This window comes from Protopterus annectens, chromosome 14.part0, assembly GCF_019279795.1.
Source record: "Protopterus annectens isolate FY-2018-M chromosome 14.part0, PAN1.0, whole genome shotgun sequence".
Classification (NCBI taxonomy): Eukaryota; Metazoa; Chordata; order Ceratodontiformes; family Protopteridae; genus Protopterus; species Protopterus annectens.
In genome coordinates this window covers 90,637,979-90,661,384 of record NC_056748.1, presented here as the reverse complement: position 1 = coordinate 90,661,384, position 23,406 = coordinate 90,637,979, and the positions used below count along the sequence as shown (strand labels likewise).

At 43.0% G+C, this 23,406-nt stretch overlaps 1 protein-coding gene across 1 annotated transcript in view; it reads left to right on the top strand.

The window, feature by feature from the left end:
- Positions 1-23,406, top strand: part of CCDC172 (coiled-coil domain containing 172) — a 401,371-nt gene that overhangs the window by 297,248 nt on the left and 80,717 nt on the right. The gene's annotated exons all lie outside the window — the stretch shown is intronic.

The window sequence follows — 23,406 nt, the reverse complement described above, 5'->3', positions numbered from 1 at the left end:
GCCAATCCCTAAGAGACCATACAACACCCTGGCACCATCTATAGATAGACTACACTGGAGCAAAGGAGTACCCGTTGATGCCATGGTCATAGTGGCGGCCACTAGAAAGGAACTGGCAGAGCAGAGTTTCTCTGTCCAGCCCCCCTAACAGGGAATCTAGGGTGCTGGACATGTTTGACAAGCATATCTGTGCTTCAATGACCTTTGCCCTTAGAGTTGCTGAATTATTTGGCACGTTTCATGAGACTTCAAAAGGATTTAATCAAAAGAGCTTTCCAAATCTCTCCCTGGGACCATATACTCTGAGGTAGTCAATACTATTTCCTTGCAGCTGGCTACCCTACAGTCTATTTCAAATTTGTCCATGAGGCTTATCTCCCATGAGGCTGAAGGTACCTCACAGGCGGCAGATTCAGGTATTTCCATTAGGAAACATGCCCATATGCGCTTATGTGATTTTGCGGAACCCCTCAAATCTTTTTCCGCCAATGCTGCCTTTGATGGAGCCTACTTGTTCATGAAAGACACAATCTCCAAGTGCGAACAGGAAGGGAAAACCCTGTCTGTTGTAGGCATACCTTTTTCAACTCCTCAGCGGACCTTTTCTGGGAACCAACAAGGTGGAAGAAAAATGTGGTTCAAGAAATCCCAGAAACCCTTCCAAGATTCATGTGGAGACAGTTCCTGCAGGGGTAGATGGGAGAACTCAAATGGAAGATGCCATCCCTGCAGCAGAGGTGGTCTGCATAATCAAGGACCCAAGGATACTTTTTCTAACAGATCCTTTCAATGATCCTGAAAGGAGGCCTGACTGTTCATCTCTGGAGATGGTCAGGAGTAGTCTGTCTCTGCAACAGAGAGCCTGGCTAAGAAATTACTCAAGATTCATGGGTGAGGATTATATCCAGATGTTATATTACACCATTTTCCCATCCACCCCATTAAATTCCACAACACTCTCAGATTTTCCATCTAGTCAGAGGGATGCAGTAGCAATCTGCTAGAAAAAAACAGTTGTCCAAGAGGTCCCCCAACACCAGAGAGAGAGTCCAGAACTTATTCAAGATTCTTTTTAATGCCAAAAAAGACAGGGGACTGGAGACCATTCTTGGATCTCAACAAATTAAAATTGTCATTTCAGCATACAAAGTTCCTAATGATCATGGTTCAGTTCATTCTGCCTTTTCTGCACAAGGATGACTGGATGTGTTCAACAGAGCTTCAGGATGCATACTATCACATCAAAATGAATAGAAAATCCAGAAGATATCTATGCTTTTGGCTGGAAGCCAGTCATTATCAATTCAGAGCACTACCCTTTGGTCTCACAACAGCCCCCATGGTGTTTGCCAAGTGCATGGCAGTAGTTGCTGCTCACCTGAAACTGACAGGATTCCCAGGGTTTCTTTATCTGGACAACTAGCTGCTGACTGCTCCAAATGGGCATCAACTAATTTCAAGCACAGGTCTACCTACTCCAGCTGTGTTCTCATCTGGGGATATCCATCAATTACAGCAAATCTCAATTCAATCTATCTCATACTCTGGAATTCTTTGCTGCTGTTTTCAATACAGTTATTCAAATAGCTTCTCTTCCTGTGTCTCAGATTCAAACAATTCATTTCCAGATCAAAAAGATCATTGAGAATTCTTCTCTTTCATTCCATATGATACTTCAAGCATTGGGGCCCATGCCTGCAGCAGTCACCCTTGTAGTGCTGGCAAGGTTCCATATGAGAATTCTTCAATAAACACTCACAACTCAATGGTCTATTCTCCAACAATCATTATCCAGTCTAGTCAAGATAATTTTGGCTTGACAGAATTACATTATCTGGTGTATCCACTCCAGTCAAATACAAGAAGGCCATCCCTTTGTCCTTCATCAACCCAAGGCCACTGAGACCAAGGACGCCTCTGAGATCGGGTGGGGGTGCACTTCTTGGGAAGGACGGTCCAGGGCACATTGCCTATTGTAGAGGTCAACACGCATATCAATGTCCTGGAGATGAGAGCTGTCCTCCTAGCATTGCAGGCCTTCCAAGACACTCTCTCAGCTGGGACTATTGCATCTGAGATGGAGAATATGTCAGTGGTCTGTTATATCAGCAAACAAGGGGGAACGTTGTCAAGAAGCTATGGGAGTATGGCAATGGGTGATCTCATCCAGTCGCTTTCTGATAACAACGCACATAACAGGATAGTCCAATGTGACTGCAGACAAGTTAGGCAGGTCTATTCTGATGTCTCACAAATGGGTTCTCAACATAAATGTGACAGAGGTGATTTTCCATCCATGAGGCCAACCATGCTGCGTCCTTTTACCCCTCTTTGCCAAATTTCTCCAGGAAGCATATTGTCTGAAGAGCACAGTTATCCTCATTACCCCTTACTGACCTCATCAGATTTGGTTTCCCTTTCTTTGACCTCATCTTCTACACCTGCCATGGATACTGGATCCAACTCCAGACCTCCTGTCTCACCTAACAGGCATGACTCATCTAGACATATCAGGCCTCAAGCTGACTGCATGGTTTCTCCAGTTCTATTGATTGCTAGATTGCCTGGGATCCCCTCCCCATCCATCATATTCTATTATCTTCCTATAAAGCTTCCACTAGAAAAATATACAAAAGTAAATGGAAAAGGTATTTGTTTTTTAGGGACACAAAAAGAATTTAGATCCCTTTTCAGTATTGATTTCTAAGGTTCTTTACTTTTTACAATTTTCAGTGAAGGGGCTAGCTCCTCAGCTATCAAAGTACAATTAGCAGCCATTTCCAACTTTCATACAGGAGTAAATAACTCTACCTTAACTTTCTCCAAGCTTTGAAAAGCCTTTGTCAGAGGAATCTATTTACTTAGGCCTCCTTTAAAGGATCGTACTCCTCCTTAGGATTTAAATATCATACTTCAAGCCTTGACACAACCTCCCTTTGAACCTTCGGCTAAATTTGATCTAAAATTTTTGACCTGGAAAACTGCTTTCTTTCTTGTTATTTCATGTGTCAGAAGAATGTCGTCCTCCAACCCTCCTGTTGACATCCTGCAGAAAGGCCTCACTGAGACCAATGACTGGTGTGAGAACCATGGCCTTAAGCTCAATGCCAAAACATATGTCGTCATCCGCTTTGGGAAAAACTCGATTCCCATGAATTACCACATCGATGGTAGTCCACTAAACACAGAAGGCATTATAAGAGATCTGGGAACACAGGTTGACAGCAACCTCTCTTTTGACCACCACATTGCCACTGTGGTCAGAAAGTCCTTGTATGTGGTTTTGCATCCAGGAAGAAAGAAGTCATTGTCTCCCTCTACTCTCCCTCATTAGGCCAGTCATCGAGTACAATGCCTCATTTGGCATGTACCTCACTAGACACCTGCAACAACTGGAGAGGCCGCAAAAGTACCTCACAAAGATGATCCTAGGCCTTAAACAGTTGTCCTATATAGACACACTCAAAAAACTCCAACTATTCTCTATTTCATATCGCCTACTTAGAGGCGATTTCTGCTTGACTTACAAAGCCATGTCTGACCCAGCTCTGTTGGAAATGCTACATCTAAAGAAATCCCAATCCCTCCACACCACACGCTCCAGAGACCTCTACCTCATTACCACAACCAACAGAACATGCTGGAGGGACAGGCTCATAATCCAGAGATTGCCCATCCTATGGAATAGACTTTCCATACATGTCAAGCAGAGCACCTCACTGGCCCTCTTCAAGAGAAATCTTGATGAGTGGATGGGACTGTGGTTTAGCCACATCTGCAGCTCTTGGGGTTCCCTCAGTGGGTAAGGGGCAGCCAGTCTTGCCTTTCAAGGAAGAAGAGTCAGGAATGTGCCCCTGCTTAACCAGAATGTTGTGGCCATCCCTTTGGAAGCTGTTGCTGGCAATATTGATTATGTGTGCCCTAATTTTCCTGCCAAAAGGAGACAAAAAACTAAACCTTTAGTTTCTCCTTTGTCAATTTCTCTGGATAGGAATAATTTATTGGGTTTGTCTCAGGGTCTTGGGCAGGGTATTGACTCTGCTTGTAAGGGGGTTTCTGGTAAAAGAAAAAGGTTATTCCTCTTTCCTTGAAGAGGTTCCAGGACTGAAATCTGTAGGGGAATGTGAACTGATAGATGCAGTCCTTTCTTCTCGAGTTTTGGAATCAGAGTCTGATGAGAGTGCAGTATTTGAATCCACATGCAAGGATTCTCTTTCTCTGAGAATATTTCCAGGATGACCATTGATGTGATAGTGTTCAATCTCGCCGTTTGTTCTTACACATGGGTTCGGAGCCGATCCTCGGCTCCGTGTCGGCCGCTTGCAAGCTCTGCATCGAGAAGAAGCTCGAGACAACCTAATACCCACAATCCCCCTCTGCCTTTACCTCAGATCTAGTTTGCCGCTGCTGCGTTCGCATCACTGGGATCTAGCTCGAGCAACTTCAGATAAGAAATAACTTTTATTATTGTTATTTTTCAGGAAAAATTTATTCTAAAGTACTATTTGGTGACATAGTGTATGTGTGTGTGGTAAGGTAGAAATACTCGGTACCGTTAAGTTTAATTAAACTTATTAGAGTTTTTCGGGGCCTACCACCCCTTACTTGAATTTGACAACCGGACTGACGTGTATATCGGATTCGACATATTTACTGGATTTGTCACTCTACTGGACTTGACCTTTTTTCTCTTACCTGTTTCTTCTTTAAGATGTCTGAGAAAATTAAATCAGGTTTTAAACATTGCCAGTGTGGCCAAAAAATGTCAGTTACTGACAACCAAAGTTCCTGTGTCTACTGCCTTGGCCCTCTCCACTTACAAGAGGACTGTTCAATTTGTCACTCTTTTAGTGGGAGGGTCATGACAGATAGGCGCAGGAAACTCATGGACAGGGGGTTATTAAAACCTTCCTTTCAGGAGGCTCTGGATGCTTCAGACCAGGCATCCAAATCCTCAAAGGAATCGAAGACGTCGGAGCCCAGGTCATCGGCTCCGAGCTCTTCCAGTAAAGTTAGATCACCGGTTCCACAGACTTCGGGCCGAGTGTTCAACTGTTGGCAGTTTCCGAGCCTCGAGTCTTGGAACCGGTGATGGAGCTCCCTCCCCCGACACTGTTGAGGTCGGCTCCGTCTTCGGTTCCTTCGACCCGTTCTTCTAAGCCCCTCTCCGACATCGATGTGGACCGTGTGGTGCAGAAATTATTGGAGCATACGGCCCTATCCAAAGTTATCTCGGTTTCCACCCAATTGGTGTCGAAACTTGAAGGCCTCCCATTATCTCCATCCCTTCCTCCTCCGAGACCTGTCCAGTCTTCGGAGCCGGAAGAAGCTGAGCTGCTGATTGTGGAGCCCTCGGTGCCAGAACCGTCCTTTTCTCGGTCGGCTCCGTTCACCTCGACTCCGTCCAATCCGGTACCGGAGTCTCGGAGCCGAAGATCCATCCTTGGTTCCGGGACCGAGAATCGGACCGATTTTTTGGTTCCGACGCTCCCTCTCGGGGCCTCGGCGCGGATCGACTCGGTTCCGTCCTCGGGGTCGATGCCTTCGGTGCCTGTTTCGGGGATTCTTCCCATTTCTTTGGAACCGGGAGATACCTCGACTCGGGACCCGGGGGCTTTCGACCTCATGAGGAAGGTGTTGTCTACCCAGACAACCACGTCAGCAGGATCAGCTTCTCCTCCCCATAAAGGTCCGTTATCCTCCTCTGCACCCACGGCTACATCCAAGCGTCGAGCACCGGTGTCTCAGCCACCCCTGGAGGGTGCCCCCTCTTCCTCGGAGGCTTCTTCGGATGCTCCCCACGAAGAAGTCCCTAGGAAAAGATTGTGTAAGAGGAGACACTTAGATTCTCCACAAGAATCTTTGACATCCGATACTGACTTGGATGAGTCAGAAGGGTCCCCTAAGTCACCTTCAGAAGATGTCTCTTTTTCTGACATATTGGAGATCCTGAAACAGAGAGGTGACTGGCAGTCCCTCCCCCCTTCTGTGGATGAGTCAGTCTTGCTGAAGGCATTTGGTGCTCGCCCTTCCTCCTCCTGGGTCACTCCGCCTTGATGAATTAATGGAACTTATTGCTCGAAGGGCGGGAGGCTCCTGACACAGTGGAACCAGTCCCTAGGAAGCCTAATAAGTATATCACTGCACCCCAGGACAAGACTTACTTGACAAAAGGAGTTCCAGTGGACGCTATGGTGGTGGCAGCGGCCACGAAAAAGGAGATGTCGGAATCTTCCTCATCTGTCCATCCCCTAATAAAGATTTTAGGACTATGGACATGTCAGGGAAGCGCATTTTAGTTCAGCGGCTTTTTCCATGCGATCCCTGAACTATTTGACCCACTTTACACGACTACAGAGGGATCTAGTCAAAGAGTTGGGAGATACCCTCCAGGGTACTACAGATGCTGCTGTCTCAGAGAAAGTGACAGCACAACTTAATACCCTTACATCCATTGTGAACTCGTCCATGAGGCTGATCTCTTACGCAGCCGAAGGTTCGAGTAGGGCAGCAGCTTCAGCGATTGCTCTTCGCAGACAATCCTGGATGCGCTTATGTTCATTTGCGGAAGCCTTCAAGTCTTCCTTTACTAATGCCCCATTTGACGGTGCCACTCTTTTTGGCCCCAAAGTAAAGGAGACCCTTACCCGGTGTGAGCAGGAGGGAAAGACTCTGTCTGCTGTCGGAGTCCGTTTTTCCACCCCATCCAGACCGTACCCCAAAGGGCAACGTGGTGGAAAAATGTGGTTTCGAAAACCCCAAGGATCTTTCCCAGGCACACAGGGTGATGCCCCTTCTAGAGGCAGAGGTGGAAGACGCCGCCCTGGCGGCAGAGGGGGTCCGCAGAATCAAGGTGACAGGGATACACTCCCTGGTAAACCTTTCCAGCACTCCTGAGAGGAGGCCCGACTGTCCTGCTCTGGAGGCAGTCGGGGGTCGCTTAGCTTTATACCCTCAGGCCTGGCAAAACATAACTACAGACAAGTGGGTAAAAAGCGTGGTTACCAGAGGTTACAATATACCATTTCTATCCTATCCCATTCCAAAGAAAAGACTCCCAGATGTGCTGCCCCATCTGCGAGAGCCAGCAGCTATAGAAATTTCAAAGCTGCTAGAAAAAGAGTCATCCAACCAGTCCCAGCGGACCAAAGAGGATTCGGAACTTACTCAAGGTTCTTTTTAGTTCCAAAGAAAACAGGGGACTGGAGGCCCATTCTGGACCTAAGCGACCTCAATACCTTCGTCAAGAAAGAAAAGTTCCGAATGGTCACGCTTCAATCGATCCTTCCATTCTTACAGAAGGACGACTGGATGTGTTCAATAGATCTGAAGGATGCATACTACCACATCAAAATGGCCAGGGCATCCAGAGATCATTTGCGCTTCCGGCTGGGTGCCAGTCACTTTCAGTTTCGAGCCCTGCCCTTTGGTCTGACCTCAGCCCCCAGGGTCTTCACCAAATGCATGGCAGTGGTAGCGTCTCACTTGAGACGCCTAGGATTCCAGGTGTTTCCGTATCTGGACGACTGGCTCCTTTCTGCCACCACCCAGCGTCAACTAGTACAGGCCAGAGACTACACTCTTCAACTGTGTATTCACCTCGAATTTCCGTAAACTTCGGAAAATCCTTACTACAGCCATCACAGCGTATCTTATTCATAGGAGCGAATTAGATACACATCAGTTAATTCTAAGACTTCCTCCAGAAAGGATACTTTCACTTCAGACTCACATCGTCTTCTTCTTTTGTCCAGGAAATCCCCAGCAAAACTGGTACTGAAGGTTTTGGGACTCATGTCAGCTTCTCTTATTGCAATACCCTTGGGAAGACTGCACATGAGAGTCCTACAATGGCTACTGTTTGCACAATGGTCGCTCCAACAACTACCTCTGACACACGAGATTCTTATAACGAACACATGCAAATCACACCTAAACTGGTGGCTTCAGACTTGCAACCTTTCCAAGGGAAGACCATTTGTGCTACCCATGCCGACAGCTACGGTGACCACGGACGCTTCCCTGATAGGGTGGGGGGGGCATCTTTCAGGGACAGACAGTCCAAGGCGAATGGACCAATTTAGAGTACAATCTGCACATCAATGTTCTAGAGTTGAGGGCAGTGTTTCTAGCGTTGCAACACTTTGCTCCCCTTCTTCCTCTGGGAACTATTGCAGTTCAGACGGACAACATGTCTGTAGTCTGGTACATAAACAAGCAAGGGGGAACCAAGTCCTATCAGCTATGCAGAGAGGCCATGAGAACCTGGCAATGGGCGGAGTCCACGGGTCGCTTTCTGATAGCAACGCACATCCCGGGGTCATCCAACGTCATAGCCGACAGGCTGAGCAGAGCAATACTGTTACCGCACGAGTGGTCCCTAAAACAGTCAGTTGCGAAAAAGATTTTTCGCATGTGGGGCCAGCCTTCCTGCGATCTGTTTGCGTCTCCAATGAACACCAAATGCAGGAGCTACTTTGCCCTATTACCCCCTCCAGGGGAAGTCCCCAGGGACGCACTGATTCACGATTGGCCCCCGGGTCTCCTGTACGCATTTCCTCCCTTCCCCCTGATCACAAAGTTTCTCCAGAAAGCCAACAACCTACACAGGACAATAATCCTCATTGCCCCATTCTGGTCTCGTCAAATTTGGTTCCCCTTCCTCATGACACACTGCATTCGGGGACCCTGGATCCTGGACCCAGAGCCAGATCTATTGACTCACTCATCAGGGGCTCCCCACCCCTCGCTCTTGTCCCTCCATCTAGCAGCTTGGCTGCTCCAATTCTAACTTAGCCAGGTCTGATCTTCTTTCACCTGCAGTTCAGAATATATTAGTGGCTTCTCATAAAGCTTCCACTACTAAAACATATACTAGTAAATGGAAGCGCTTTGTATTCTGGGCAAATACACAGCAAGTGGACCCTGTTATAGCTTCTTTGAATAAAATATTAGAGTTTTTAACAGAATTGTTCCATCAGGGTGCTTCTCCTGCCACATTAAGAGTTCAATTGGCTGCCATTTCTAATTTCCATGTGGAAGAATGTGGGGCTCCTGTTATGGCCCACAGACTTTGTAAAGCCTTTTAAAAGGGTCTTTTCATATTAGACCACCAATTAGATCTCCTACGTCACCTTGGAGTCTAAACTTATTATTATCTAAGTTGATGCTGCCCCCCTTGAACCAGCCTCCTCTTGCCCATTGAAATTTTTGTCGTGGAAGACTCTCTTTTTGGTAGCCATTACATCCGCTAGGCGAGTATCTGAACTTCAAGCTCTCTCCATTAAACACCCTTATTTGATCTTTCACTCTGACAGAGTTTCTCTCGCACTAATTCATCCTTCCTTCCTAAAGTTTGTTCTATTAACAATATTAATCAGTCCATTGAATTACCCACTTTCTTCAAGAATCACTCCAATAAAATGGAGTATATGTTACACAAATTAGATGTCCACAGACAACTAAGGTTTTACTTGGATAGAACAAAAGATCACAGGAAATCTGATCAACTTTTTGTAGCCTTTGCTGATAACAGAAAAGGAGTAGCGGTTACTAAAAGAACTCTTTCTAAGTGGTTAACTGATTGTATCATCTATGTCTATGATTCTTCAGATCAAACTCTTTTGCACAAACCCAAAGGACATTCCACAAGGTCAGTGTCTACATCCCTGGCTCATGCAGCTCGCCTACCACTAGACGCTATTTGTGCGGCTGCTACTTGGTCTAAACCACATACATTCATTTCTCATTATAAGGTAGACAAGGTTTCTAGGGACAGGGCAACCTTTGGTTCCACTGTGCTCAAGAACGTCCTTCCGTGAGTTCCTCAGGAACAAGGAGCTAGGGGCGCTACCCATGTGTAAGAACAACGGCGAGATTGAACACTATCACATATAGAAGTTATGTCCTTACCATAACGTTCCATGTGGAGTGTTCATCTCGCCTTTGTTCTTACATTCCCACCCTCCCACCCTTAGGAAGAACGCTCAGTTTGGTGCCTGGTCTGGGGCATTCTGCTTCTGCATTGCAGTTGTTGTATATATGGTTGACATGTATATATATATATATATATATATATATGTATATATATATATATATATATATATAGACTCTTAGTTTCTGTGCATATGTGATATTGGCATGAGTGTTTCTCTCTCTGACTGCTGGTTTGCTTGCAAACTAGATCTGAGGTAAAGGCAGAGGGGGATTGTGGGTATTAGGTTGTCTCGAGCTTCTTCTCGATGCAGAGCTTGCAAGCGGCCGACACGGAGCCGAGGATCGGCTCCGAACCCATGTGTAAGAACAAAGGCGAGATGAACACTCCACATGGAACGTTATGGTAAGGACATAACTTCTATTTATTAGTGGGAGGATACTAAGGTTTTCCAGTCCCTTAAAAAATACTATGATTTGCCTACAACTGGAATTTCCAGAACACTCACCTGTCTTCCCAGTACTGTCAACACTGGAGGATGTGTTTGCCATAGCATGTGTTTTCCCCCTGATAACCAACTTGCTGCCCCTAAGAAAGTAAACAAAATGTACACAGATCCTCTGCTTTTCAAGTTTTTGTATACTAATCCCAGACCTGACCCAACAACTATAGCCTTAGTTAATCAGCTGCAACCAAGCATTTTGTTAAATGTAATAATTGTCCATCAGGTAAAAGATGGTAAAGCTGTTTGTAAGTTTGCAGAAAAGTGTATTTTTCTGCGACTTTGATTTTTTAGAATTCTGACTTGTCAGGTTCACACGTTAAAGTTTGTACTGACTAATTGTGAAAGTACAAAGAATGTTTTGGTAGCGGATTCCTGTTGTGATGGAAATCTGCTTTGTGTAGTTTAGATCTTCAACAAACACACTGCCTTACTGGCATATGGGTAGTAGTGTCCTGCTACCCTCCCTCTGGCAATGCAGTCTGTCAAAGTTCAGAACTCCTCCCACTGCTTGTCTGTGAGAGTGAAGGAAAAGTCACCTGGCAGGATCAGGACAGACCTTCACATTCGCAGACAGGACCCTTTTAGTTTCATGTGTGATAGAGAAAGATCTTTTAGGATATTGCTTCTCTCTGTCTCTCTCTGTCTCTCTATCTCTCTCTCTCTCTCTCTCTGTGAGTGATATCAGCCGCAGAGCTCAGATAAGAATCTCCTTTTAGGTTTTATTTCTCCCTCTGCCCTTTTCTATCACTACTTGAATAGAATATTATACTGAACTGCTTATTTTTGCTTGAGAAAATTTGATTTATTCCTTAGTGTAATTCATCTTACATTATAAGTCATCTTACATTATAAGTCTTATATTGTTAATTTTAAGCTCTTTCTGAGTTTATGTGGTGTTTTTAACCCTTCTAAAGTGTCTTATGGCTATATCTGAATGCTGAACTGAGTTTCTGCACTAAGGCCATTTTGGTGCAGTTCCTGTCATTGCCTTGGCTGTTATTTATAACCGTGAGTAATTTGCGGCTATTATTTCTGTTGATTAAAAGCTTCTTTTAAAAATTTAACAGGAAAACTTGCAGTTTTTTCTGTGGGGCTATAATTATTTGTGGTCATAGAATACATTTATAGTACTCTAAGCAATTTTTTTTGTTTACATTTTAATTTGGGTGCCATTTTGTTTGTGAAGCATTTCTGACAGGAATTTTAATTTTCTCTTTAATTCCTTGACTAAGGTTTTGATTTATTATTATTTGATGTGCTTGAGTTAACGAATTTTAAACAAATTTCTTGTTTAAATCACAATTTTGGCGTCATTTGGTTTGTGTGACATTCCTGACAGAATTGTACTTACTATTATACTTAAGTCTTGTATAAACTATTTGGGGCTATTTCTATTTATGTTAGGGTGAAATTAGCCTTTATTGTTTCGAAATTTTGGATCTGTGATTTGTTTAGTGGGCTGTGTGCTAAGTTACTCAAATTGGTGGATTTTTTCCACAGTATAATATTCAGTATGGTTTCCTATAGAAAAAGACTTCAGTTTGCTATTTAAAGGGAACTTTGTGGGAATTGTCCATTTTGTACCGGACTGACCATGCAACCAATACTTGATATTGATCTGACTAGCTTCTGCCCTGTATCTTGATGGATTCAGGTATGCCCCCCACACACACCATTTTCCCCATCTGTGCATAAAAAACAAAAGAATAAATTAAAAATATGCCTCATTCTACAGTGTGTGACTCTACAATAATCTTAGCTTCAGGCATGCCATCAGACTACTTGCCTTCTGTTACCTCCAGGTTCCCTGGTGTCATCATTGTACCTCAAATGTGCATGACACGAGGTCTGACACATCCTTTGGGGATGTACCTTTGCCTGTTGCAGGTATGGGAGAACTAAACCCTTTAGGTGCAGGGGAAGTCAAGGGTGCAGAACCTATTGCCTATATTGATATTTCCACCTGGGGTTCTCCCATTAGTGTAGTGCATGCCAGAAAGAGACATAAGACTCAATAGTCTCAGATTGTTTTTCCACCTGAGATGGTGGCTGTGGCTAAATCCATTGTTCAGGCTATTGATTACAGGGTGCTTACCCAGGTTATGAGCAATGCCAGTGATTCCACCGATGGTCATTCTACTAAATATCCTCTTTTTGAAGGAGATCCTGTGTCTCAGGACTGTAACCTGCTTGAGTTGGATCAGTCACATTTATGTGAAGACAAACAGGTACAGATGTTTTCATTCTCCCAAATGTTGACTAGATTTAGAGATGTATTCAACTGGAAGTCATCTTCAGCTGCTCTTGAGATTAACAGGGTTTATGGTCTCTCGGAGGATGAGGCCCCATACATTGAGATGTTTCCTCCATTAATCCCATTATTGGAGGATGTCTTCAAGAAAGCTTGTAGTTCTCTCTTTATTAGGCTTTGTTTAAATTAGAGTATGCTTGGCTTTGTCTGGGCTCCAATCCCCTTTGTCTTTTGACCCTGCTTCAGTGGCCCCTGTGACTTTTGCTGTCAAGAGGAGTATGTATTTTTCTAATCCAGTCCCTCAAGATAAATTAGGCAGGTGTCTAGAATCTCAGGAAAAGAAGCTGGCACAGTCAAGTATGTTAGCATTTAAAGTGTTTAACTATCATTGTTTTATGTGGAATTTTGTACTGAGATGCCTGTATGGTTAAACAAGTTTGCTGCATTGTTGTCTGCAGAGCAAAAGGTCTATGTTAAAGATATTGTCTTAATGTTTTTCATGTACGAAAACATGTATTAAAAAGTGCCTTGGAGGGGACTGATACTGGTTCTAGAAATGCAGCATTGTCAGTGATGATTAATAGGTATGCTTGGTCGCACTACCAGAAGTTTTCTGATGACAGTTTGAATGTTCCTGTTGAGTTTGATTGTGTATTTAGTACAACAACTAATTTTATCCTTAAACACTGAGATGAGAGAGAGAGAGAAATTGATACAAGGAGTATCAAAAATTTTCATTTTCCAAAGTTCTTCTCCTTTAATATCACTTTTGGTAGCCTAACAGAGTTCACAGCTGAACAAGAACCAAGGCAGTACAAGGAAACTGCAAGACTATGACTCCGCCAATGAAACAAGAAGGGTTCTTTTCCTGAAAAGGTTACCGCCCTCCCAGTTTATGACTGTGCTGAGGCACGGCACCAGTGTTTATCATGTCCTCCATCAGATGCCTCGTCTCTCAAATTAGATTTCAGCAGGGGACCTAGCCATTAGTGGTTTCCATCAAATTGGTTTAAACATTGCTGCAGAGGTTACAGGTAACAGTGGAAATATTGCTCACCTCCATTCAGAGGTGATCCCCCTCATCTGCCGGACCATACTTTGTTATTCCCTCCTATTCTCCAGCAAATGCTGGACTCAGGAGTTATAGAACTGATCTGTTCTTTGGAAAGAATGAGAGGTTTCTACTCTGGAAATCTATTTTTTCCCAAAATAAGAGCTGTCATGGAGACACTGTTTTGGACCTATCCTTTCTGAATATGTTAGTCAAGGTCCCCAAGTTCAAGATGTTCACCCTGCAGACAGGGCTTCTTCTATTGTTAGACAACTGCTTCACAGTTACTCGGGACTTGAGGGATGCCTATCATCATATACAGATTGCTCATCCCTTCAGGAGATGTCAGAGATTTGTTGTGTCTGGTTCACATTGTCAGTTCTCTGCACCACCCTTTGGCCTATCCACTGCACCTCGATTGTTTATGAAATGCCTTGTTCCAGTAGTGGCCCACTGTCAGACTCTAGGAATCCATATCTTTTCATATTTGGATGACTTGCTGATCTGTGCAGAGTCTGCTTTTGTGTGTTTGAAATTGCTAGAGAAGTTCTCAACCGTACTCCTCCATCTAGAGTTCAAGTTGAACCTCCTAATGTCATGTCTGACACCCACACAAAATTCATTTTTCTGGGATGCTTGATCAACTCCAACTAGAGAATGGCCTTTCTGCCTAATGGTTTTCTAGAATTCTCCAAGAAGAATATCACCTTGGCAAGAGAATTCCTAAACATTCTTGGACTGATGGCATCCATGATTCTCATGATCCCACTGGCCTATCTTCACATGTGAAACATTCAGTGGATTGTCCAGAATTGTTGGATCCAGCACCTTTATTCCCTGGATTCCCAATGGTATGTCCAGAACTGTTGGATCCAGCACCTTTATTCCCTGGATTCCCGGTGGTATGTCCAGAACTGTTGGATCCAGCACCTTTATTCCCTGGAACATTCAGTGGTATGTCCAGAACTGTTCGATCCAGCACCTTTATTCCTTGGAACATTCAGTGGTATGTCCAGAATTGTTGGATCCAGCACCTTTATTCCCTGGATTCCCAGTGGTATGTCCAGAACTGTTGGATCCAGCACCTTTATTCCCTGGAACATTCAGTGGTATGTCCAGAGCTGTTGGATCCAGCACCTTTATTCCCTGGAACATTCAGTGGTATGTCCAGAACTGTTGGATCCGGCACCTTTATTCCCTGGATTCCCAGTTGCCAGTACTGCCCTTTAACAGATGAGAGTTAGAGTGATGGAGAGAACAGATGAGTATCAGTTGAAGGCTTTGTTTTCCCCCTCTGTTGTCAGTACAGTCTGTCTAGACAGATTCATCCAATGTCAGCTGGGAAGCTGTGTCAATGAGTATGCAAGTGAAAGCCACTTGGAAACCCAAAGGCGCACTAAAGCACATCAGTATCGTGGAGATGCTAAGAGTGATTCACACTGTGAAAGTTCTTCACAACATTTTGTCCACATTACAGACCATGCCATAGTGATGTGGAACCTCAACAAAAGGGGGTGTGAGGTTTTACCCCCTGTACTGGTTGGCAATGATAGCCTGGGAGCAGACTTCTTATTATTCTCTGATTCTTTGGGAATCTTACATTCCATCATAACAGAACATTATGGCATTCAGGTCAAGCAGATCCTGAGCAGATGCACACAAGTGAAGCTCAAGACAGCAGTGTTCTAGGATGTAAAGTAAATGTGGGGAACACCTCAAATAGATCTATTCACCTCCTTTCAAAACAGACAGCTGGATAAATTCTGTTTCAGACATCCTTGCAGCCATGCTTAGAGGACAGATGTATCCTCTTTTCCTTGGATTGGAATGCTTCTGTATGTGCTTCCACCCTTTCCACTGATTCACACAGTACTTCTGAAAGTTCAAGGAGAAATGCCAGAGGTCATTGTGGTGACCTTCTCTTGGCCGAGCAGTCTTTGTTCTCCCTGTTAATGGTTTTGGCCAAGGTCAATTACCACAGACTTCTTCACACGCTGGATCTGCTCACATAGTCTCAGGGAGACAGCTTGTGTGATTCAGTCTTGACATCTTCAAGGCATTTGTTTCATCTGGATGTGCAGAAGGTGTTAAAGGAAGCCAGAAAACCTGCTACTAGAAAAATCTTGTGTTTACAAATGGATGAGGTTTTCTAAGTGGTTTCTAATGGGAACAGAAGATTCTTTGAGGTTTATATCCCCCGGTCTTGAAATATTTCTGTGAGCTACTTTAGGATAGCTTATCATGTGCATCCATTAAGGTACATGTAGCAGCCATCTTTGCTTGTCTGCCAGTGGATCCTCCTCTTTCTTCTCCTCTTTTGGTAAACCAGATCATGAAAGGACTATTACATATGAGACCTGCTCGCAAACAAATTTCTCCTTCCTGGGACCTAAATTATGTTCTTGAAACTTGATTTTTACCACCTTTTGAACTGAGAGCTCATGCTGATCTCAAGTTCTAAACATGGAAAACTGTTTTGCTTATTGCTCTGACATCTGCAAGATGAGTTTCTGAGTTGCAGGTCCTCATGGTGGACATCCTTACCTGATTTTCCACAGGGATAGGGTGTGTTACGCAGTAATCCTTCTTTCTTGCCAAAAGTGGTCTCAGAATTCACTCTCATTCATCTATAAAGATTCACTGTGTTCTTTCCAGAACCAAAGAATCAGAGAAAGAGCATATTTCATACATTGAAAGTGCATAGGCATCTCAGGCACTATTTTGGTAGAACAAAGCACTTTAAGAAGGCTGAAAGAAATTGTATTTCCATTTCTGGGGCATAGAAAGGTCAGCCTGTCTCTAAGTAGTAGTAGATAACAGTTATCCTGTTTATTTATTTATTTTTTGTTATAGCCACCATGGCAAGGTGAATCCAGGCAAGGTAAAGGCAAATTCCACCAGGCCAATTTCCTTATCAGTGATATTTTGGAAAGGAGTGGAATCTCGCAGTATTCTCGAAGCAGCAACTTGTCCCTCCATCCATACCTTTGCAAAACACTACAAACTAGATGCTTTTTCTAGATCCAGGACAGACTTCACCAGGACCATTCTCCAGGGGCTCCTGGCCCCTTATCCTTCCTCCTCCCAGGTTGGGTAAGCTTTGGGAATTTACCCATATGCCAGTAAGGCAGTGTGTTTGTTGAACATAGTAAGGCTGCATAAGTTCCATTTAACCTGTAAAAGCAGATGTTCACAAAGCACACTGCCTAACTTCTTTTGCTGGGTGTATATAGTTGGTTGTTGAAGCTGTTGTATTTTAGTTCAGCAACCTTTTTTGTTATGTGTGTGTTAGTGTGTGTGGTATCTGGTTGGGACAGATGATAATAAAGTTTGTGTTTCCATCTACTGTTCCTACTGGACTCTAGAAAACTGAAATGGTCCAGTCTGTGAGTGTGAAGGGATGTCCTGGTTCTGCCAGGTAATTGATCCTTCACCCTCATAGGCAGATAGTGGGAGGAGAGTTCTGAATTTTTGCAGACTGCAGGTGTGAATATTTACTATTACCCCACTGCTCCATTCCCATCTTATGCAAATGGCAAGAAAGCACTCCAGCCCTCAGTCAACCACTTCATCCATCAGGTCCTCAGGAGTCTGTCTGAAGCAGAAGTGGATAGGATGATGAGGAAGTTCCTTAGAGCTCAGATCCATGTGGGGGTTATTCTGGCTCCATCTCCCATCAGATCAGTGAGCCTTCCATCCTCCTCATGTTATTGTATCTCCTTTCCAATTCACCCCTTAGGTTCAGAGTCCCAGGATCGGAGAGCCCTGAGATTAGTGGTGTCGGAGCTGAAGAGAGTCATATCTTCAACTGTGACTGTATCCCTGACCAGTTCTGCTCCTACTCCTGGTCCCTCAGATCGGGATGACTCTTGTAGCTGAAGAGTCGGCATCAGATCCATGGAGTGGTAATAGACTCCAATGTTGTCAGTGCCTACCTTGCCCCTCGGAGCCTCAGCATTAGATATCTCAGGTCCGGCTTCCTCCTCAAGGCACATATCTGGTCAGAGTCATGGATCGCCTGCCTCAGAGATCGTGGCTTTGGTGTAGCCACAGCTTCCCTGAGTCCATCGGCCTTTGCGGTTGTGGAGAGGGATTTCTCTCATTCAAGAGGCCCAGTCTCTCATACTTCCTCGGATTCTGTAATCTATACCTCTTTGGTTCCAAGCTCTGATCCCATCAGACCTACTCCACAGGGACAGCTAGTAGCATCCAGATGGTTCCAATGCGATGGTTGGGGTGGCAGCCACCAAAAAGGAGCTTGCAGAATAGAGCTCCTCTGTCCATCCTCCTAACAGAGATTCTAGGGCATTGAACAGACTTGAAAAGTGCTTAGTTGCATCAACAACCTTTGACTTGTGGTTATTGAACAATTTGGTGCACTTTACTAGACTACTGAGGGATTTCATAAGGAAGTCTCAAAGTCTCTGTCACTGTCCATGTCTCCAGTTCAGAGGATTATAAGACATCATCCACACAGCTGACCACTCTTTTATTTATATTGAATGCATCTGTGAGCCTAATTTCACATGCTGTGGAAGGTGCCTCACAGGCCACCAGTTCGGGCATTGCCATAAGGAGACATCCCTGGATGTGGCTATGCATCTTTGTAAAGCCCTTCAAGTCTTCCTTCTTCAATGCTCCCTTTGATGGAACCTTTTTGTTTGGCCCATCTATGAAAGAAACACTTTCCGAATAAATCACTGGAACCAAGGCAAGACAAGACTTGCCTTGGTTCCAGGATTTCTTCGGTTTGTGTTTGTTGTTTGGTTTGCAACTGCACTGGATTTATCACTTTCCGGCTGTTTCTGTTTATCTTACAGAAACACTTTCCCACAGTGATCAGGAAGAAGAGACACTGTCTGCCATAGGGATTCACTTTTCTACCCCTCAATGATCCTTTTCAAGGAAACAAAGAGAAGGCAAGAAAATGTGGTTCCTCAAATCCCAGGGATCTTTTGGGGATTCACATGGAGATAACTCCCTCAGATGCAGAGGAGGGAGTTTGAATGGAAGGCACCAGCCTTGTGGCAGGGGAGGTCCATACAATCAGGGCTTCTGAGAATTTTTTTCCTGATAGACCTTTGCTGCCCAACTGCCCGCCTCTGGAGGCCATTGGGAGGCATATGTCCTTTCACCAGACACCTAGACTACTATAAGAAAAGGTTCATGGGTACTAAATATAATATCCAGGGGTTATTTCATACCATTTTTTCCAAGCACTGCCCACTAAGAGAAACAACTTCCAATGTGCCACCAAATCAGAGAGAAGCTGAAGAAATTCAGAAGCTGTTAGACAAGAGTCATCCAGGACGTCCCGCCAGACCAGAGATGATTCTGAACTTACTCGAGAGTCTTAGACAAGGGACCTGAGACCAGTTTTGGATCTAAGCAACCTGAACCAATACATGAAGTCAAAGTTCTGAATGGTCACGGTTCAGTTCATTCTACATCTTTTACATAAGGACAATTGGATGTGCTCCAACATCGATCTACAGGATGCGTACTATCACATAACAATAGAAAGATGATCCAGAAGACACTTGCATTTTCGACCGGGAGCCAGTCACTATTAATTCAGATCCCTGCCCTCTGGGTTCACTACAGCATCTGGGTGTTTCAGTACTTAAATGATTGGCTCCTCACTGCTCCAATCAAACATCTCCTGCAACAGATAAGGGACTGTTTGCTCAACATTTGCCAGTCATTAGGCATTACAGTCAACTTGCCCAAATTAAAGCTACTACCAGTTCAGAGCCTGGAGTTCATCGGAGCTCATCTGAATACTATAAGTCAGACCACTTCTCTACCCCCACATTGTGTGACCACAATCATGTCCCCAGTTCAGTAAATCATTTCTCATCTTGCTCCTCCCACCAGGCTAATTCTGCAGGCTCTGGGGTCTATGGCAGCATCTATAGTATTAGTTCCCTTAGCATATTACTATATGTGTGTTTTGCAATGGACTCTAGCTGTTCAGTGGTCTATTCTTTGACAGCCTCTTTTTTATCAAGTCAGACTCACTCAGGTATACAGACTATCTTCAAGAGTGGATCTATTTCAACTAGACACTCATAAGTTGCTCCTTTGTTCTGTCTCTCCCAGTAGCCAAAGTAACCATGGACACCTCACAGATGGGGTAGGGGAGGCATTTTTTGGAAGGATGACCCAAGGCACGTGTCCCTCAAAGAAACCAATTCACACATCAGTTACCTACAGATGTGAGCAATCCTTCTAGTGCTGCAGCCTTTATAAGATGTTCTCCCTCTAGGGACCATTGCGATTCAAACCGACAACATGTCTGTAGTCTGGTATATCAAGAAATAAGGTGGAACTCAATCTTATCCCCTTTGTCAAGAAGCTATAAGAGTGTGGCAAAGGGCGATCTCCTACAACCTCTATCTAGTGGCAATGCACATCCCGGGGAAATGCAACGGACTAGAGGACAAACTCATCAGGTCCATTCTGATGCCTCAAGAGTGGTCTCTCAATCAATCAATGGCAGAGGAAAGTTTCTGTCATTGGGGTCAACCATATTCTTTCCTTATGTCCTGCATCATATACTTAGGGTATAATAGAAGCTGTACTTCCTCCCTAGGTGGGGAAAGGATTTCAGCCAATAATGTTTTTAGTGCCAAAGAAAGAAAATTCCTGGAGACCAGTTCTGAATCTTTACAGAATCAGTTTGTGATAGTGTCTAAGTTCAAAATGCTTTCACTTCACAACCTGTTACCTCTTCTTCCTCACTCGAGTTTTCTAGTAAACTTAGATTTAAAAGAAGCATATCCTCACATTCCTAGACATCTAAATTTCAGGTGTTTCTTAAGGTTTTGTGCTTCTTAATGACATTATCAGTTATCTGTTTTACCTATTGGGGTATCCACTATTCCAGGGGTGTTCACGAAGTGCTTTGCTCCTGTCATAGCCCATTGCAGGCTACAGGGTATACACATTTTCCATATTTAGATGATTTGCTTATCTTTGCAGAGTTGTTTTCAATGTCAAGAATCTCTTACCTAAGTAAGAGATCTCCTACGTAGGCTGAGATTCCAAGAGAACATTCAGAAGTCTTTTTTGACTCCATCACATACAATTGTTTCTGGGGTGCCTGCTAAATACGTCAGTACAAAGAGCTTTTCTTCCACAGGAAGAATAGATCTATACTCGCATCTGTTCCATTGGTTTTCCACTCAGACGTCTGTCACTGCAACTGCATTCCTCAGGATTTTGGGTCTCGTGATTCTCGTTATACCTCTTTCAAGGCTCCACATGACAAACATACAATGTTATTTGAAAATGTTTTGGTCTCAGCATCAACACCCGTTTTCTTTACAAATCCCAGCTCCATGATTTGTGGAAAGGGAAATCATTTGGTAAAGATATCACATTTCCCTGAATCCATGTCTCCCATTATGTACTCCTGCTCCAAAGTAGTCAGTCATTACAAATGTCTTGTATGTTGCTTGCAGAGCAAAATCAGTGGGAATAAAAGTACAAGATCTCTGTGCCAAGAAAGACGGACCAAAACACAGCAACATAAAAGAGATGCAAGCTCTTACAAAGGTTGTTAACCCCCCGAATCATCTGTGGTCCCCAGGACCTCTTCAAATAGTTACAGAAAATACCACAGTTGTGTGGCACATAAACAAGGAAGGAGAACCAGATCTTACCCCCTCCGCAAACTTGCATGGTTAGCGTGGAATATAGCTTTATACATGCACAGGTAAGTGCTAGGCTAGCTGCTGTTGCAGGCCATTGTAAGCCTATCCAGTTTACATTTTTGTGCTTGAAATAACCTAATTAGTTCTAGATTGGTCTTACCCATCCTGTAGCCAGTAATTATATATTACCCTAATAAGAATAACCATGATCGTACCTTGAATAATTACGTAATTAGTTGTAGTCTGGTCTTATCCATCCCTTAGCCAGTAATTATATATTACCCTAATAAGAATAACTATGACCGTACCATGAATAATTACCTAATTAGGTCTAGGCTGGTCTTACCCATCCCTTAGCCAGTAATTATATATTACCCTAATAAGAATAACTATGACCGTTCCATGAATAATTACCTAATTAGTTCTAGGCTGGTCTTACCCATCCCTTAGCCAGTAATTATATATTACTCTAATATGAATAACTATGATCGTATCATGAATAATTACCTAATTAGTTATAGATTGGTCTTACCCATCCCTTTGCCAGTAATTATATATTACCCTAATAAGAATAACTATGATCATGCAATGAATGATTACCTAATTAGTTATAGATTGGTCTTATCCATCCCTTAGCCAGTAATTATATATTACCCTAATAAGAATAACTATGATCGCACCATGAATGATTAACTAATTGGTTATAGATTGGTCTTACCCATCCCTTAGCCAGTAATTATATATTACCCTTATAAGAATAACTATGATCATACAATGAATGATTACTTAATTAGTTCTAGATTGGTCTTACCCATCCTTTAGCCAGTAATTATATATTGCCCTAATACGAATAACTATGATCGTACCATGAATAATTACCTAATTAGTTCTAGATTGGTCTTACCCTTCCCTTAGCTAGTAATTATATATTACCCTAATACGAATAACTATGATCGTACCATGAATAATTACCTAATTAGTTCTAGATTGGTCTTACCAATCCCTTAGCCAGTAATTATATATTACCCTAATACGAATAACTATGATCATACCAGGAATAATTACCTAATTAGTTCTAGATTGGTCTTACCCATCCCTTAGCCAGTAATTATATATTACCCTAATAAGAATAACTATGATCGTACCATGAATAATTATCTAATTAGTTCTAGATTGGTCTTACCCATCCATTAGCCAGTAATTTTATATTACCCTAAAAAAAATAACTATGATCGTACCATGAATAATTATCTAATTAGTTCTAGATTTGTCTTACCCATCCCTTAGCCAGTAATTATATATTACCGTAATAAGAATAATTATGATCATACCATGAATAATTACCTAATTAGTTCTAGATTGGTCTTACCCATCCCTTAGCCAGTAATTATATATTACCGTAATAAGAATAACTATGATCGTACCATGAATAATTACCTAATTAGTTCTAGATTGGTCTTACCCATCCCTTAGCCAGTAATGATATATTACCCTAATAAGAATAACTATGATCGTACCATGAATAATTACCTAATTAGTTCTAGATTGGTCTTACCCATCCCTTAGCCAGTAATTATATATTACCCTAATAAGAATAACTATGATCGTACCATGAATAATTACCTACTTAGTTCTAGATTGGTCTTACCCATCCCTTAGCCAGTAATTATATATTACTCTAATAAGAATAACTATGATTGTACCATGAATAATTACCTAATTAGTTCTAGACTGGTCTTACCCATCCCTTAGCCAGTAATTATATATTACCCTAATAAGAATAACTATGATCGTACCATGAATAATTACCTAATTAGTTCTAGATTGGTCTTACCCATCCCTTAGCCAGTAATTATATATTACCCTAATAAGAATAACTATGATCGTACCATGAATAATTATCTAATTAGTTCTAGATTGGTCTTACCCTTCCCTTAGCTAGTAATTATATATTACCCTAATACGAATAACTATGATCGTACCATGAATAATTACCTAATTAGTTCT